Source organism: Bidens hawaiensis, unplaced genomic scaffold (assembly GCF_021521415.1).
Source record: "Bidens hawaiensis isolate Kalapana, Puna unplaced genomic scaffold, B.hawaiensis_p1.1 tig00025019_1, whole genome shotgun sequence".
In the NCBI taxonomy this organism is placed as follows: domain Eukaryota; kingdom Viridiplantae; phylum Streptophyta; class Magnoliopsida; order Asterales; family Asteraceae; genus Bidens; species Bidens hawaiensis.
In genome coordinates, this window is record NW_027493981.1 from 125,732 (window position 1) to 144,608 (window position 18,877).

Here is an 18,877-nt window from a genome sequence, read left to right on the forward strand (position 1 = left end):
AGTGAAAAGACACAACATATCATAACGTTATTAATGACATATGATCCTATAAATCCACACGCTAAGCATAACTATCAAGTCCCAAATTTTTAAAAGTTTTGGCATGTTGCTTCTGCATGTCATGTTTTAAATTGAAATTTTATAGCATAAGTTTTGACCGTCTAAATGGAGGATATGCTTCTTGAGGTTGCGGTTTGGAACAAAGCTCTTGTTCATAACTAGTTTTTCACCGGGCGCAACACGCCGCACAAGTCGGTAAAACTTGGACAGTGGTAAAACCCAAGCGTTGAGCCGATAAGGCAACATAAATTTGGTCGGTTTCGGTGCCGTGCGTTATTGTACCATTTCCCATCGCAAAGCGCAGACTCTTCCACTGGTAATTATAAAAGCACCTTAAAAGTAAAAAACTAAAAAAGAAAGAAAGAAAATAATGAAATAAGAGGGGTAAGATTTGCCGGAAAGACTTGAACTTGGATTGCAAATGTGAAACATGATTCTCATACCACCAAAGCAAATCAAACTATGTTAACAACTTCTATTTCTAATTTATTTAATAAAGAAAAACCAATTAAAATAATCAAAATAAGACTTGTGCTTCTCTTTTATAGTTAGACGGCACGTAGTGGTTAAACAATGAAGCGCTAAAAGGTGATGTGGCTTCCAATTAATTCCTTTTTCTCCATTACAGAGTATTGAAGCTAGGCGCTAAGTTTAATTTCCGCCAAGCCCATAGCGGCGTTAATATTATAGAGTATTATCAATTTAGGAATATATTTTTGTAGGATTTAAAGCGTAATTCATTAATAAACAAAAAAATCTTTTACCATAAATGTACACCTTCACATATTTTTACCACCCAATTAATTCTTTTATCTCCATTACTGGGTAAATGTAATGGAGATAAAGGAATTAATTGGACGGAAATTGAACTTAGCGCCTATCTCCATTACAGAGTATAGAAGCTAGGCACCCAATAAATCGATATCGATTTTGTTTTTCTTGAAAAAAGACTTATCTTATTTACCACCCGAATATCGTGCTATATTCGAGCAAAGGAAGAACGAAATTCGTGACAAATATCATACCAACGATTAGTCTAAAAAAAACGTTTTAGCATCTTTCTTTTTATTTCAAGTATCCTTTGTTTTCTTTTTCCTATAAATTTCAAGTATCGTTTGTTCTTTTCCTTAATTCAAGTATTTTGTTATTATGATTATTGATTAATAAAATATTAAGTAAATAACAAAATGACTAAGTAATAAATATGATTAGTTAAAACCATTACACTTGATTTAAAAGGTGTTAGTGTGAATTCATTTTTGTCTACATGGCGTCTAGGCGGCGCTTTAATTAAACAATTAGTTAAAACCACTACACATAGTCTTAGAGCATCCACATCCATAAACCAATTCAAACCGTCACCTCATCGTCACATCATACTCTAATTATTTCTTTAAAAAACCCCCACTTTTTACTCCACCCATAAACCAATAAAAACCCCTCACCTCATCTTTCACATCATTACCTACTTTTACTATTATTTTAATATTTAATAAATTACTTTTACAATATATTAATTTTATAATATTATTATTTAAAATTACTTTAAAAATATTTAATGTTACCAGAAAAAAATAATAAAATTAATGTTTAAAAAAATTTATATATTTTTCGTGCTTTAAAAAATTTATATATTTAGGTCAATTTACACTGTTTTGCTTACGGTTAACCGACATATAACCGACTTGCTATAACATCCAAAACCGATTAACCAAAACCGCCATAACGGATTGGTTATTGTTATGGCTATCCATTAACCAATATATTGGCTATGGTTATGAGTTTAACATAAAACCGACCCATACACAATAGACTAGGATTCACCCAAACAACATTAATCCTTGTAAAACAAAAACTTGATTTAAATAAAATGGTTAACCTATTCTGTTTCAAACAGCTACACATGAAACCTAGTCAAACAAATGTAAAACAATAAAAAAAAAAAAAAAAAAAAAAACATAACAGAACGGTGCATGTTCACAAAATCACCGATCCGTATTATATATCTTCACCTACGGTCCTACCCACCAACATAAACAACACAGCTCCCCTAACCACCGATCCGTCTTCCTCCGTCTGCCGCCGCCTGCCTCCGTCTTCCTCCGTCTGCCGCCGGCTGGGTGACCCCAACAACGCCGCCGGGGCGGTGATTGCCGCCGGCACCGCCCGCCTACATGTCATCAATTTATTGTTTTTAACTTGATGGTGGGCCCATTTCAACTCCATCACAAACGTTTGTGATCTCAAACCAACCTCCAACTCTCCGTTTTCCTCCACCGGTAAAAACCGCCGCTCGTCCGTTTGCTCCAGTCCACGTCAACACAAACCTCTCCACGTCATGCCGGTGGAGATGCTCTTTTTAAATAATATCTATTGTAAAAAGAAAATCATTCTCATGGTAGCGTGTGCAACGCTTGGATGTTGTACAATCTCAAGAATGGATCTGAGCTCTTGGGTCGATCGTTAACGGGCATGCATTTGGAAGAATACTTACACAAGTTGTCATATCATGATGATCACCAATTTGAATGTGATTTTGTATTTAAAGTAACTCAAAGTTTTTTGTGTTGTTGAAAAGCAAAATCATTTTAGTATTTTAATCGAAAAAAAAGAAGTTTTCATACGCTGTTTTTTTTTATTACAAATAAGTTGTTATTTAGAGAATGTTTGGGATTGAGTTGGTTTATTGATTTTTTCAAAAAGTTATTTTGAAAAGTCAGGATCTGAGACTTTTGAAAAACTACTTTTTAACCCTTTTAAAAAGTTAAAATAAGATACATTTTTGTGATTGCCAAACACATTTTTAATTTATTGGCGTTTTGAAAACACCAATAAGCCAATAAACATTTTTCAAACTCAATCCCAAACATGCTCTTAGGGTGCTTAGTTACAAGCTCAATTGGCAAGGTTCAAGTTTGATATCGTTCAAGCTCAATCGAACTAAGGTAAAGCTTAAACTCGGTCTGACAACACTATCAAGTCTTTATGCACAGGAACTCGGCTAAGAGTATTTGTGACCGGCTCAAGCTCAACTTGGAAAGCAAATAAGATATTTTTAATAACCAGTTAAATACATGTAAAAATACTAAATCCCATTTTAAATATAAAACTAAATTTATAACATAAGTTATCAAGTTAAAAACCTAGATAAGGCTTGGTCATAAAAAAAAAAACCAATACTATCATCTTTGGGATTCGGTTTATAGCTCAAACAAAATTTATATTAAAATATCAAATAGAAAAAAACTAAGCACAACTGCAAAATCCATATACTAGTTCTGACATCAACACCAATGTTCGGTCGGAATCGGCTTGGTTCGTTACGATAACGAAATGATACCGACACCAATATAGATTACAATACAAAAAATAAAAAATACTCTATTTTGAAAATAACTTCGTTTAAACAAAATGTGTCCCTAAATAATAATAATAATAATAATAATAATGTAAGCACACCCCACGTATTCGTCTTTTTCTTTTTATAAAAAAGTTAACACAGGTTAGTGAAAAATCAAATGAAGTAATGCATAGATTGGTTAAAGGCGTATATCATTCACAAGATAATGAATAAAAAATGAAACTTTTCTTTTTATAAAAACGAAAATTGGTTTTTATTGGTCCTAACTATTTTATTTTTGTCGACGATGGTCCTAACTTTCATTTTGGCTGGCAACGGTCCCAACTTTCACATGCGTTTCTTCCACCAGTCCACGACTAACAGAGTACTAACTCCGTTATGTCATTGCTGATGTGTCCATCCTACTTGTCAAAAACATATGGCATGGCAACCTATGTGGATATTAGTTTTTATATAACAATTTTACATTCATAATCAAAATCCCCAATTCTCTCCTCCACCAACTCCGGCGACGGTTCTTTTCCGGCAACCAGAGAAACAGACCGCTAGCCATCTTCCAAGATCGCAACTCATCCGCAGTACATATCGGAGGCTTATTCACAACCTTCTCACCGTTAATCGTAACCTCATTCGTTTTGTCGGAAGAGAAAGCCCTGACGAATGACGTTATCCGAAACGGAGGACGGCGACACCGGAGTTGAACGCCGATGCGGCGGATGAAATTGAACAATGACGATGATGACGGTAAAACATTGTAATTGATTCGATGATTCAATTAAGGTTCTTGAGATAAATTGGGGATTTTTATTTGGGTGTGCCTTTGGAGTCAACCCCCCCCCCCCCCCAATTTATCATATATGAATCGGGTTCCTGAATCGGAACACGGGGGTGGGTCGCCGGAAAAACGGGACGAGGCGATTAGATACGAACTGAGATGAATAACGAATATGGGGAGACGGCTCGAGCAGATTCAAAACTCCGCAAGCATGATGGTGGCCGGAAATGGTGAACGTGACGATAGCCGATGCGGCGTTGGCGGTGGTGGTGGGGTGGTGGGAGTGGCGGTGGGACCGTGGTGTGGGGAGATGGGTTTGAGTTTGATGGCGGCGATGGGTGGGAGGTCGGAGTCCGGTAGGGGTTTCTGATTCTCCGGTCTTTGACAACTCAGATGGCTACCACGTAACGTTTTTTTGACAAGTAGGAAGGACACGTCAGCAATGACATAACGGAGTTAGTACTCTATTAGTCGCGGACTGGTAGAAGAAACATATGTGAAAGTTGGGAACGTTGCCAGCCAAAATAAAAGTTAGGACCAGCGTTAACAAAAATGAAATAGTTAGGACCAATAAAAACTAATTTTCCTTATAAAAAAGGTTAACACAAGTTAGTGAAAAATCAAATGAGGTGATAACTAGATTGGTTAAAGGCGTATATCATTTACACGATGGGTAAAAATGAAACTTAAAAGAAATATAAAATATTTATTTCACTCGTATAATAATAGTTGGTTGTGATCCATTTTCACATATTCTAAAAAGCATTGTCATCATCTGCTAACAATTGAAATTTTTTGGATCAAATTTGATAGTGACCCACAAATCACATAATCATTTTTATATAAAAAGAGAGAAAAAGCACCAATCAAGTAGACTAATGTAAAACAGGAAGGTGTACCAAAGTTAACTGTTGTGTTTTTAACAACTACAAACTAAAACCACTTTAGGGATTTTAAAAAAGAACCCCATTATGGCCAAAGTCTACAGCAAAAAAGATAACCCCAGATGATATTAGCAACAGAAAAGGATTAAAATCCATATGTACATCAACTATTAGTTTCGGATTGCTATTATATGTATATGTTTTCAGTTACCAAAGCCAAGCTCAGCAGCCTTAGATATTGGGGTCCCAAAGTTGTTTGATCCATCTTGCAAAAGAAGAATTTGAAAGATTAACCAAAAAAAAAAAAACTATCATGTTGACTATTTGTAACATGTATAAAAATCATTTCTTGTACCTTACAATTGTAGAGCTGTTCAGCTAGAGAAGAAGACAGATCACTGGATTTCTTGAAAAGATCCCTCATTGTGCCCTGCATAAACAAAACTTAAAAAGATATTACGGATTTTCTAATTATGATTATTTAAAATCAGCTAGTTACTTTGAAAACCCAAATCGATATACATCTAGATAGATTCTTTAGTTTCATTCAAGTTTGAAGTGCTTTTTGCAGTGAATGGAATAATGTACCATACAAATAGGCTAGAAAGGATGTTACAAACCTTGTTTGCCCAGAAAAATCCAGAGTCCTAGGACCAGCTGGCCCACGCCTTATCCTTTGAGAAAATGACAATGAATACATCTGAAAAGCAATACGCCATTTATGTGTATGTATTTTGATCTTTAATTAAAATCAACAACTTCAGGTCAGGGACGATACTGACTCACGTAGTAGCTATGACAGAATTCTCATGTTGACCTGCACCCTCAGGAGGTGATTCTAACGGATTTTGGTATGTTACAAACCGCCCCTTGTGACGATTCATCCTGAAGTAACATATCATATCAAGATTGACCGACCAACTGAGTGGGTTGATACTAAAAGTAAAGTAAATGTCACACCCCGTAAAACGAAATGCAACATATACAACTGTTATCAAATACATTGTTTATAAAGAAATATTAATAACTAATTTACAATATATTACATCGTTCTAACATCTTTTTCAAATTAAGTGATACAATCAAAACTAGCTCTTCATTTACTTTACTTCTAACTCAAATGCTCACCGCATCGATCACAAACCAACAAGTAACACATAATCAATCTACTCTACCTTTCTGATTACCTGAAAAGCATGTTTAAATAAAATGTCAACTACGAATAGTTGGTGAGTTTCATAAGTTTTAACGAAATCAGTTCTGCATACCACACAGTCGTAGTTTGCATGTACGCGCGTATATAAAAATTGTATTTTCGTTTGTATATATGTACAGCTGTGTCTCTGTGTGTACATATGCATACATGTAAGTTTATAATATAAATTGAAATTACGATGAAATCGTGATTGTTTGTTCGTACTACGTGTTTCCAATTTCCGTGTTTAATCAACCACTGTGGACCCCCTTCCTCCCACAACAATTCCACATAGAACCAACCACTGTGGCCCCCCTTCCGCCCACAACGGTTCCGCGTAACATCAACCACTGTGCCCCCCCCTTCCGCCCACAATGGTTCCACGTGAAATCCAATATTACACAGTGTATACACAAATAATTAGTATTTCCTACACCACAATATTTCCTACGTCTATTCACATAGCATGTATACACACACACACACACACATATATATGTATATATGCACATATATAGTATCTATCACATATCACCAAACACTGTGACCCCCCTTCCGCCCACAATATCCTCGTGGCTTCCACTGCCCACGTTATTCTCATGGTCGTCACAGACCACGTTATCCCCATGGCCGTTACAAACCACGTTATTCCCCATGGCCGTTACAAACCACGTTATTCACCCATGGCCGTTACAGACCACGTTATTCACCCATGGCCGTTACAGACCACGTTATTCACCAGCTTGTCATGTTTAACAGTACACAGCGTGTTTATATAAACGTATCGTTACGTGTAAGTTCGTTATGTTTTGGAAACCTTTCTCAAAATATCTTGTTATATGTTAGAATAAAAAAAGAAACTTAAGGGGGATTTATACCCTTTTGCGGCCGGAGGGAATTTAGGCCCCCTTTGGGCCCATTTTGATCCAAGTCATGGATTTGCAAGCCCATATGTGAAAAGCCCAATCCAAATTTATTTCGGATTCGGTTTTTGGCGTGAAAACATATCGAGTACGACAAATAGCGCGAAAACGAGTGTTTTTCGACTAATTTTGTATAAATTTATAAAAGCATACTATACGTTTGAAAAAATCGAAAGTATTTTCACGGATCGCTTAAAACATTCCCACTAAGTGTTTTGTAAATCTTTTTCGGCTTAAGGGATGATACAATGTTTGTTTTGTAACTCTCTGTCGCGTTTAAATCTATAGCGGGTAGTTAAACGAGCATGTTTTCGTTTAACTAGTTTGCTATCGTACTAAGGCCTTAATACCAATATGTTGGCTTATTATAGACATATATCACTTATAGATGGCCCCCCGGGATATCCGGGTCATAACAAGACTTGTTCGGTTATTCGTTTGTTCGTTACGCGATAAGCGATTAATCGATTTTCCGATAAACGAATACTAGGGAATACTCGGTTTTGTCACGAATGTCACAGTAAACCCAAAACACAGGATGATGAAGAATGTTCCTTTGAAGATATGGAGAGTTAAGGGGTTTGAAACCCTTTAGCAACATCTTGACGAATAGTGTATCTGATCCATCGTTCTTTCCTCTTCTGACGAAACCTGTTAAGGGAAGCAGCTCTTCGAGGATCACTAGAAGTAAAAACACCTTTTGCACCTACTATTTCCCCAATATTAGTATTCCATAATAAGGTAAAGGCGTTCCATCCATCAATAAATTATTATTATTATTATTGTTATTATTGTACCTAGGTTTTCAACAACAACAATACATGCGCCTCTCTATTTATATTAATACTAGAAAGGTGGTCGCGCGATGTAGCGGGTGTCTGAACGCAAACCCTGTGAATCATGTAACAATTATGAGTGTTCATGGTTCGGTTTAAAACCTTTAAACCTTTTAAACCGGTCATCAGTTTGGTTTCATGATCGTTTTTTTTACTTTCACTCGGTTTGTTGGTTGAGCGAACGGTTTGGTTCGTGGCCTATGCTGAAAACCGGCCATATGAAACCAGACCGAACTTTAAATGTTGTATGCATTTTTAATCTCGTTTATTATTTAGTATTGGATATGTTTTGTTATATATTAGATATAGTTAAGATATAATTGAACAGAGTCTTTTTTAATATAAGTAAACTTGACTATTATAACTTTAAATAAACCTAATACCAGTATGATTTTTTTAATCTCTGTTCTTGTTATAATTTCGCATTCTAGATCTTCCATTAATCTTTACCATTTATGTTGCTAAAATTATCATTTTTCCTATTTTGTTATATATAAGAGACCGTTGGTAACGATTCTATTTCAATTTTCAAGAATTCAATTTTGGTTTTGGACGACGAAAAATCGATACTAATGGTTGGGTTAACAAGTTTAACTTACAAACCATCAAAAACCGGCATTGAGCACCCCTACGTAACATATTAATTTTTTAAAAATTGAAAAAAACTAGAACAATATCATACTCAAAGTAAAGAGAATAAAATGATCGATTTTATGGTATACTTTTTTTACAAAAATATTAGCGCGAAAAAAAATTATGATCTTTTAAAAATCATTGTGGAAAGTTAGTTTAAGATTAAAAATTAAAAACATAATACGGTTAAATATTAGGGGGGGCAAACTTGTAAGTTAAGTGAATTGTGTTTAAAAGACAAGTTTACCTCTTTTCACACATGTATTTTATGCATTAAAATTTGTAAAACTCTTAAAATTAAGTGTCTTATTTTACCCTTGTTTCATGTATTATATATAGTATAGATATATCTAGGTTTTCGAAGAAACCCTGGTGTACTCTAAACCACCTCAAACCCCAAACTCAATTAGGATCTCAATGTTACATAAGTTGCTAGACGCTACAATAGGATTAATTTAAATATACTCTAATAAACATGAATTTTTATTTAATCTTCATTATACCCCTTTTATTTGAAACTAAATACAAATATTGAAACTAGTGGCCCGTTTCCCACCGGAGACCAGTGCAACACCGCCATCATTTCCGTCATACAGGCCAGGACAGTCGGAGACAAAGAGAAAGGTTGTGGATGGAACAACGGTGGTGCCAGCTACGATGGCGGTTTCATATCTGAGGGATGATAGCAATTTCAGATCTGAAGATTGTCGGAGCTGGATTCTTCCTATCATCGCCAACTATGCAATATTCAAAATCCGTTAATTCTTTATTGGTTAAGAAATTTTAAAATGTGAAATTGGTAAGGAGTTTGGGAAGCAGACGAACACGAAGACAAGAGAAGGCGACCTGAGGTTTACATCCTTTCGTTTCTTTTTAATATAATACGAAGCGTTGCCGCGCACGAGTTACTTTTGTGTGCTAAAACATAGATTGTTTGATTTTTGCAACATAAGATAAAGGAAGGCAGCAACCGCCTTTTAGTTTAGTTTTTTGAAAAAATTTTCGTTTGAACACCCGTGGTTTGATCGTTCCATCTATTTGTATATGATTTCGAAACCTTAACGCTTTCAATACAAATATATTTTAACTATATCGATTTGTATACAACTTCCAAATTGAGTTAAACAGATTTGTTAAACCCCAAATACGTCAAGGGTACTTTCATCAATTTCAATTAAAAAATTAACCATGCCCTCTTTTAAACCCAAACACCCCTCTTTGTTCAAACGTCTCCCCCAAATACTTCATTTGAACCCTACCTCTCCTCTTCGTTCATACCGTCTTCCCCAAATTTAACAATGGTAATTTGCGATTGTGTTCTCCAGTAGCAGAATTTGTCTTGGGGCTTCTGAATTCGATTAAGAATCACAAAGAAATGGTCTGGTAATGACATATGGAGAACAACAGATTGAGATATGTTCTATTTTGTAATCCGATTTTCTTTTTAATCAATTATCTTGTCAGTTTACATGAAAAATTAGGTAATTGTTTGTAAAGGTCAATTTGTAGATTTGCTAAATGTATGTGGATGATTTTAAAAGTGATATGAAATGAAAGTTTGCATTTAGTTTTGTTTATGATATGTGCGATTGGTTAATTTTTAATTGAAAATGACGAAAGTACCCCTGACGTATTTGGGGTTTAACATATTTGTTTAACTTCAGTTGGAAGTTGTATACAAATCGATATAATCTACCTATACCAATAAAAGAGAATAATGAGGATGATGTGTCAGTTCCATATTCATTCTTAGCTAATTTTTCCCGCTCCAATCTTAATATCTTTTTATAGGCATTCTAGGCTTTCCATATAAATAAAGATGATATATTCTAAAATTGGATAATTCCTAATAAAACAAATAATGTTTATTACAATTTACATGAGAAAATATAAAACGAAAAATGGAATTGAAATATTTGTCAATCTCAATTTTAATTTATAATATATATAATAATATCATGCATAATAATATAAAAAGAATGTACCAATAATACTAATAAGAAGAAGAAGAAGAATATATGATTTCTTAGATTACGTGTTCATTTAAAAATTAAATCACTCTCCTTAATATTTAATTTTTTTAAATATTTATATTTTGTAACATAACAACAAAAATATGTATAGATGTATATATTATAATTTAAAAAACATTTTCATATGTAAAAAACGGATTTAAATCACAAAAGAAAAAAATGAATTTAATGGACTTGTGACATTAATAGCTAATTAACCTAATATTTATTTCATATAACAAAATCCAAATTGTTTTTACATACTATTCTCTAATCCGCCTTATATATATCAATATACAATTTTAATTGAGAATATTACTATTGCAATTGATTAATGTCTCCTGGATTATATCAAGTGTATAACACCTTCATTATTGTAATTTTCCTATTCAAGTCACTTCTTTTGATTTATTATGCAATTGCATATCAAACACTCCAACAAAAATCAATGTTTCAATGGGCTCATAATCAACTTTTTTTGTTTTTAAACTTTCAAAAACTTTTAAAATTTTAACGCGATAGTGGCATTGGCTGCGGGTGAGCTCTTCTATTTGTAACTTTTTTACTAAATTGATAAAAATAATAAATGATCATATGTTTTTAATTATGACTTATGGTTTGCAATAATGGGTAAAAACGTGAAGGCGTTGGGCATGACAATTTGGGTACTGCCACTGATGAGATTGAAGTGTAATTATTTACAAATTTGAAACATATAGACTTGCCACATCATGTAAGTCAACTTCGTGCATTCATATATTGCTTTAATATTGAACTTTATGTTTGTGATATCTTAGATCTTATTTTATTAACAATACACAACAAAAAAATGTGTGCTTAACAATAAGCCCAATGCAAGAGAAAATGCATTGTGTGTTTAGTATCATTAGTCATTTTGGTAACTTATTTTATTTAACAGAATGTTTACTTTTGAGAGACTAACTACAAATACAGAAAATATACTTTACTTTCATGCTTATGACAATTTCCTTCAAGAAGTTGAAAAGTAATCCTTTTACTTTTCTCAAATTTGTAAATTCTAAACTTCTTAATACTTGTATATATATTCGAATATATTTGCAATACATTTTTTACATAATTATGTTTTATGTTTAACATTTAGTTTTTTTTTTGTATTTCAAATAATTCATTGTGGTAATTTGCACATTGACAAATCTGGTATAATACACGGGTTCCATCTATTTGTATACGATTTCGAAACCTCTAACGCTTTGAATACAAATATATTTTAACTATATCGATTTGTATACAACTTCCAAACAGAGTTAGACAGATTTGTTAAACACCAAATACGTCAAGGGTACTTTCATCAATTTCAATTAAAAAATTAACTCCTGCCGTCTTTTAAACCCTAACACCCCTCTTTGTTCATACGTCTCTCCCAAATACTTCATTTGAACCCTATCTCCCCTCTCCATTCATACCGTCTTCCCCAAATTCAACGATGGTAATTTGCAGTTGTGTTCTCCAGTAGCAGAATTTGTCTTGGGGCTTCTGAATTTGACTTAAGAATCACAAAAAAATGGTCCGGAAACGGCATATGGAGAACAAGAGATTGAGATATGTTCTATTTTGTAATCTGATTTTCTTTGTAATCAATTATCTTGTCAGTTAACACGAAAGTACCCCTGACGTATTTGGGGTTTAACAGATTTGTTTAACTTCGTTTGGAAATTGTATACAATTCGATATAATTAAAATATATTTGTATTCAAAGCGTTAAAGGTTTCGAAATCATATACAAATAGATGGAATGATCAAACCATAGGTATTCAAACAGGAATTTTTTTCTAGTTTATTGCTTTAGCTTTACATAAAATTGCATCAGTTACAAAAGAAAAGGTGTTTAGTTACAAAGGATATATTTTTAGGTAGTTTGCATGTTTTACGACCAAGAACATTCATTTTTCGTTTAGCGCGTAATTGACTAAAGAGTTTGCATACTTACCTTAATCAAATGACCACAAAACTACATAATTGCATATCTCAAAGCTGAATAATTGACCCATTATGAACATAAGGAGTTGACATACTTGACCCTAATCAAATGACTAAAAATAGTGTATAACCTTTTATTCATTTGACAAAAAAACTGCATAACACTGCAGAATGCAAAAGTACATATTTTCATACTTACAAACTAAGCAAATAGTTATGTTAGCAACAAAATTTAAGTGGCAGTTTATTTTTCGACCTTAAAAATTTACGCCGAATACTTTCAAAAGTCAAAAATGTCCAAAAATCGGAATTAAATCTAATGTTTGCAAGAGCTTCAACATTTTCAATTGATTATAGCTCTGAAGAAGTCTTGAATTTTCATGATATTTTCTTGGCCCCTTCCCATTTTCATAATACTTTCTCCCAGCTCTTGCATTATAAGGCCAAATAGCCTTACATTTTTGCGTGTTTCTTTAATTGGCCCATTTGGTTGTTGGTAGTGGTTTTGAGGCCTGATAAAACAAATAGAACATAATATGTGTCGGTCGATTGCTTTTATTTCTTCTTTTTTTTTAATAAAAATAATTTGTTTTGTTTGCATTACTCATCATGTAAAGTGTGGAAAAGAGTAATATTGATAAATGTAATGACACAATGCATGAATGTAGTGGCGCAATGTTAGAATCAAGCATCCTGAGTAGATCTATTTTTAAATATTTCTCCCAAGGGTAAGAAAGTTCGAATTTTTCATGTCAAGGTCGAGTACCAAACTACCAACTAACAACAAAAGCAGTTCAACCTTAGATAAACGAATGAGTAGGATACCACATCAGTAAAATAACCTTAAACAAATAAGTGTTTCCAATTCAGGTTGTTTTCTCCAACGGGTTGAAGTCGGCTATGGTTTATCTAATGGGTCAAACTGAAATAAAAGTTTGTCAAAGTAAATTTAATAGTGCAGTATCATACTTTAACTGTTTATATTTCACAAATACACACCTATTTGTTCTTCGTTATACACCATCAACGCCAAATAGTAGTTTTTGTATAATCTTTAATTCAGGATTTCATGAACAGTTAAATTTGTGATTATGGGGTTTTTGATATATATATATATAATTAGATGCTTTTATTTTATTTGATTTGGCCCGGTTCTACTTTCTCAATTGGAGGTGGTTCGACCTCGCAATCGATACCCTAGCTTTGAATGGTCTCGATTTCGAATCAACATCGTCTTACTTATAATTCGGCTTCAATCATGTGTGGATTTTAGATAACTTTCGTTGTTAGTGTTTGATTTTTGTGTCGACAACTTTCAGGTATTGTACTTCTCAATGAGTTGCTAATTGTTTATGGTTGACACTTGTAATCTTATAATAACTTTGACATATTTCGTAGGTTAGGTTGAAGATGATGCTTGTTTTTTACGTTTGTTTGAAGGAGTTGAGCAAAACTATGCATTAGCTTTGTTGTCCAGTTTCCTTTTAGTCTGTTTTGAATGACTACGGAATATTTAGTTAGGTTATGATGTACTGGTTTATTTCGTCACACAAGAAGGGTTTTTCGGTTGCTGGTATTTGGGTACAGGTTTTCCAGTTGCGGGCAACAGGCTTTTTTCGTTGACGGGTTTTTGGGTACAGATTTATTCGGTTGCGGGTGACGGGTTTATTCAGGCATTGATAAGATTGGCAGGACGAGTTTACCAAATATGATATATCAAGGTATTTGGATAGATCTTTCTTGACAGTCAAAAGCCAATTCATAAGAAGAAATTTTAATGCCAATATCTATCTAATAGACCCGAACCATTATTTATTTGGACACAAGTTTACTAACGGGCTTCTTCGGATAAATACGAGATTGGGTCAGACAGTTTATTCGGATAAGCATATGGTGAACTAACCATACTTGACATTTGATAACCAAAAGTCAAGAGTCTTAATAAACAAATCTAAGTCAAATCTCACAAATTAAGCATATGCACCTTTGTACCAATACTTAAAACTTTTAAAAATTTAACTTGTAATGCACCTTTACAACTAATAGTTTTTGGAGTTTCAAACTTACTTTTATAGTTATCTCTGCCATAGACTCAGCAAAATGTTTTGCTAATGTAGAAGCAAGCATCAATTTGTCTGTTGTTGTTTTAAGGAAATAAGTTGACAATGCTATCTGAGAAAATGGTTGCATCATGAACTCTTCTCACTAAACTTAATGCAGGCAAGTCACGGGCTTTATTATGATGTTTTGGCTTATTTGGTTATTAATAATTCCTTTTAATTTGTAATTATATCACTAATTATGCAGCAAAAAATGCACTTAGTGGCATCCTAGAGAGTATTGGATGCCTTTCATGTCTCTTGCATCAAAACAACGAGTATTTCAAGTTTCTTTTGGCCTTTATCTTTTGTACTTTTATCTTCTATATCTATATTTGGTGACACGTGTTTTATATCATTCTAGTGCAGAATTTGCATCGATTCCATCATCAATAAAGCACTCTTCTTTGTTAGCAGAATTCTATATGGGGTATTTTTCAATTCTTATAAATAAAAATTTAACGACTTATAGTTTCTTCTGATGTTTGTTGTATTTTACATTCTTTAATGTGTAGGAATAGCTTACTGACGTTATTACCATCAGAAATAGGAGAAGTTATAAATTCAGGGTCGTTTCATGTTCATTCAAACAAGGTAGAAACATCAAAGTCAATTTCTTTTGTCATTAATGAAATTTTTCATAGAACCTAATGATATTATGCAGATTTTTTACAAGGGTATCCTAAGGAAAACGGTATTCTCAGTCTAGTCAACGATGGTGATGCAATTGCACATCAAAACATCTAATTTGATAACCACAATGATCACACATATGAGTACTACTAGATCTGAAGTTTCATGTATTGAAGGAAATGTCTTAGTGATCATCACAATTCAACTAGCAAGAATTGATGAAGCACAACAAATCTCAGTTTGTTTTTGATAGTTTTGATTAGAATTTTTTTATTTGGATTTTTGAGTACAAAAATGATTTTAGGGGGGGAGTAATGTAAGGTAGTAAATAGTAGAAGGGGTCGATAGTAATAATATCCTTATGTGAGGGCTGTAAGTGTAATTAGTCACTTGTGTCAGTTTGTAACAATAAATTGATTGAATGAGAAGCTAGCAAACGAGTTGAGAGTTTTATCTCCTTTCGTTATTCTTTTTCCTCTCCATATTTAGCTCTTTACCAGTTTTGATATACGTAACAACTAACAAGTATACCCTACAATACTTCCATTGAACAACATTAGCCATTAAAGATTCAAATTTCTTCCAATTTACAAACAACGATTCACCTGGGTTTCTAAGAAGATGAACAATCGACGTTGGGGTTTAACAAACAGGAGGGTTTCTTAAAAGATGTTATAATATAATAACACGCGTGATATTCAAGCGCGGGCTAAAAAGCTACTATAAGAGCATTCCCTACAAGAACTCCATATTATTGTGAGTGAGTTCTTTATAATATATAGAGTAGTTGTAAATAGTTGTGAGTAGAGGAGATAAAGAAACTTTTGTTGATGAGTAAATTTGGAAAAACTCTGTGCACCCTAGAATTTATTTACTTATTTATTTTTAAAATGGTTGTGAGTGAAGGAGAGAAAAGTTAATGATAAAAGTACAAAGTATTATTTAATTAAAAAAAAGAAGAGAGAAAATATTGAATTATTAGTGTAATTATAGAGATAAAAATAGAGAAATAAAAATTAAGGAATGTTCTAATATAGATATATATCAAATTCCTTTGATAGATTCCAACTTTTAGCAAATTTCAATTCAAATTCCCATTTTTTCATTTAACAAATCCCAATCTTCAAAAATAATTTCACGAATCAAACACATCCTAAAGATTTCAATTTAATGTGTGCTTTAATTCATTTACTAATTAACACACCTTAAAGATTTCAATTTAATGTGCTTGATTAGCACACCCTAAAGATTTCAATTTAATGCGTATTTTGATTCATTTACTAATTAATAACTTTTACCTAGTGTTAAACAAGACTTGGAATATATAGAACTCTGCTCTTAATTAAGTGTGCTCATAACAATAATCTTTTTGTATGTACACAACATACCATACATACAGACATCGGCATTCCATGCGTGTAAGTAAGAGGGCCGATCCATTGACACTTCGAAGAACCATCATCCTAGAATCTATCCCACAAACCATCTTGGACAAATAAAACATTTTTGGAGGAATTTGCATCCGAACCTCATTAACAACAGACTGTGCAGCTCGGATATCTTTGCTTAAGGGTCCATTTAACTGCAGCGCCACATCAATATCACCTGACATAAGTTTGACCACGGAAAAACTCGAGGGTACTTCTCTATGATATAATTCAAGAAGCACAAATCCAAACCGGATAGTTCGGATTTATGTTTCCACAAGTACAAATTGTTAAATGCACTAATCGCCCGATGAAATCAGATCTTAGTCAAGTTTTTGCAAAACAGACATCGTAAGAATCACTACGGGAAGGACAAGATGGGGGGTCTTCCTATAATCACCCTCCGGCATGAGAATAAGTACAGTCTTGTGAACGAAATAAGTACGAAGTACAAGTAATTGCTGTGTTTTGTGAGGAGTGACTGAATACCTCATGAAGATGGTTGAAGTATTTATAGCCAGGGATGGAGGAAGGTGATTAGTGAAGTTGTCACTATCAAGTATTCCTTATTCACCTGAATGGACACGTGTCACGCGTTTATATGGTATGACAGCCTAGCCACGTTTGGGGCGGTTACCAGGTGTCCAGCTGTCACACCCCAACCTAAGGCGGAATGTCGGGGCGTGATCCGATTACTCATAGCTCGAAGATACTATCATAATATAAATGTGACAATATCTAATTAATTATTTTATTTCAATTACACACATAATATCCAAATACAATAAACAATTTAAATATACAAACATAAACTCAAATAAAGGTTAACTTGATTATATCCTAAGGTCTGGTCTACATGTCCAAAATTCAATTTTCAATACAAGCAACCTGCATATGCGTATAAAATGGAGTTTTTGTCAACATAAAGTTGAGTGAGAATATAACCAGTTTCGACACAATAATATAAATAAGCATAACGTGATAAGTGCAGTAAATATAATCAAAACACAAACAACTTTGTAGACCGTTGCCAAGCGAATTGGGCGTTGGTCACCAGTAGGAACACCCGCTATATGATTGATTGAATAGTAATCCCAATATACGATTGATTAAATGGTAACACAAGTAAGCAAGTAGCACGTATGTTTGATTAAATCACTCACAATAACACGTATGCATTTGTTTGAATATATATATATATATATATATAGTATGAAATACGGATACGTACGCATATGTCCCCAAAACGTTTAGAAAAGTTGTAAAATAGGGGAATTATAAACTCACCTTAGATTAAGGACAAACGAATATAAATAGGTATAAGCGAGTCGTCCACTACAAGTCAAACGATACAACCAATTCATAATCTAAGATATTAGGATATGATGATAATCATATAAGTAAAAACGAACTTGTTTCCGCTGGAATCAATCCAAACGGACGTTTAGAATTCAAGTTATGTTGTTTTAAGATTTAATCGAGCTGGTACTGACCAGAATCCAAACAGCGAGTCGGAAGTCGGGTTTTGGTTAGTAGCCTTAAAATTTCGTTACGAGAATAAAGGTTTTCTGGACCGAATGTTGAATCTGACCAGAAGTATGAGAAATTGATTGGTCAAAATTTGTTGACTATTATGCCCTTAAACGGGTTTGAGTACAATTGACCACCGAGACTCCCTCAATCAGCAAAATTGACTGAGGGCTTTTGCTTTATAGATAAAAAATCTACAATATTGAAGAAGACAACTTACCCGAACAATGAATAGAACAAGAAATAATCGAAGTCAAAGGGTCTTGAAGCTTGAAAGTCAACGAAGCAATACGAACTTGACAAATTCTTGAGAAACCGACAATGGGGAAATAAATTTTGTGGATTGTAGCTATGGGAGCTGGTATTGGAGTTATAATTTAGGGTTTTATGATATGCCTTGTTTTAATATCAAGGGTTAAGACTTGTTTATTAGGAAATAACTATTTTAGGAAACCGAATAATCAATTAATGACAAAATCGGGTATAATAACTTAAAGATTTCAGTTTGTACAGCACTAAAACGAAATTAGAATGTTTTATAAAGTTAATT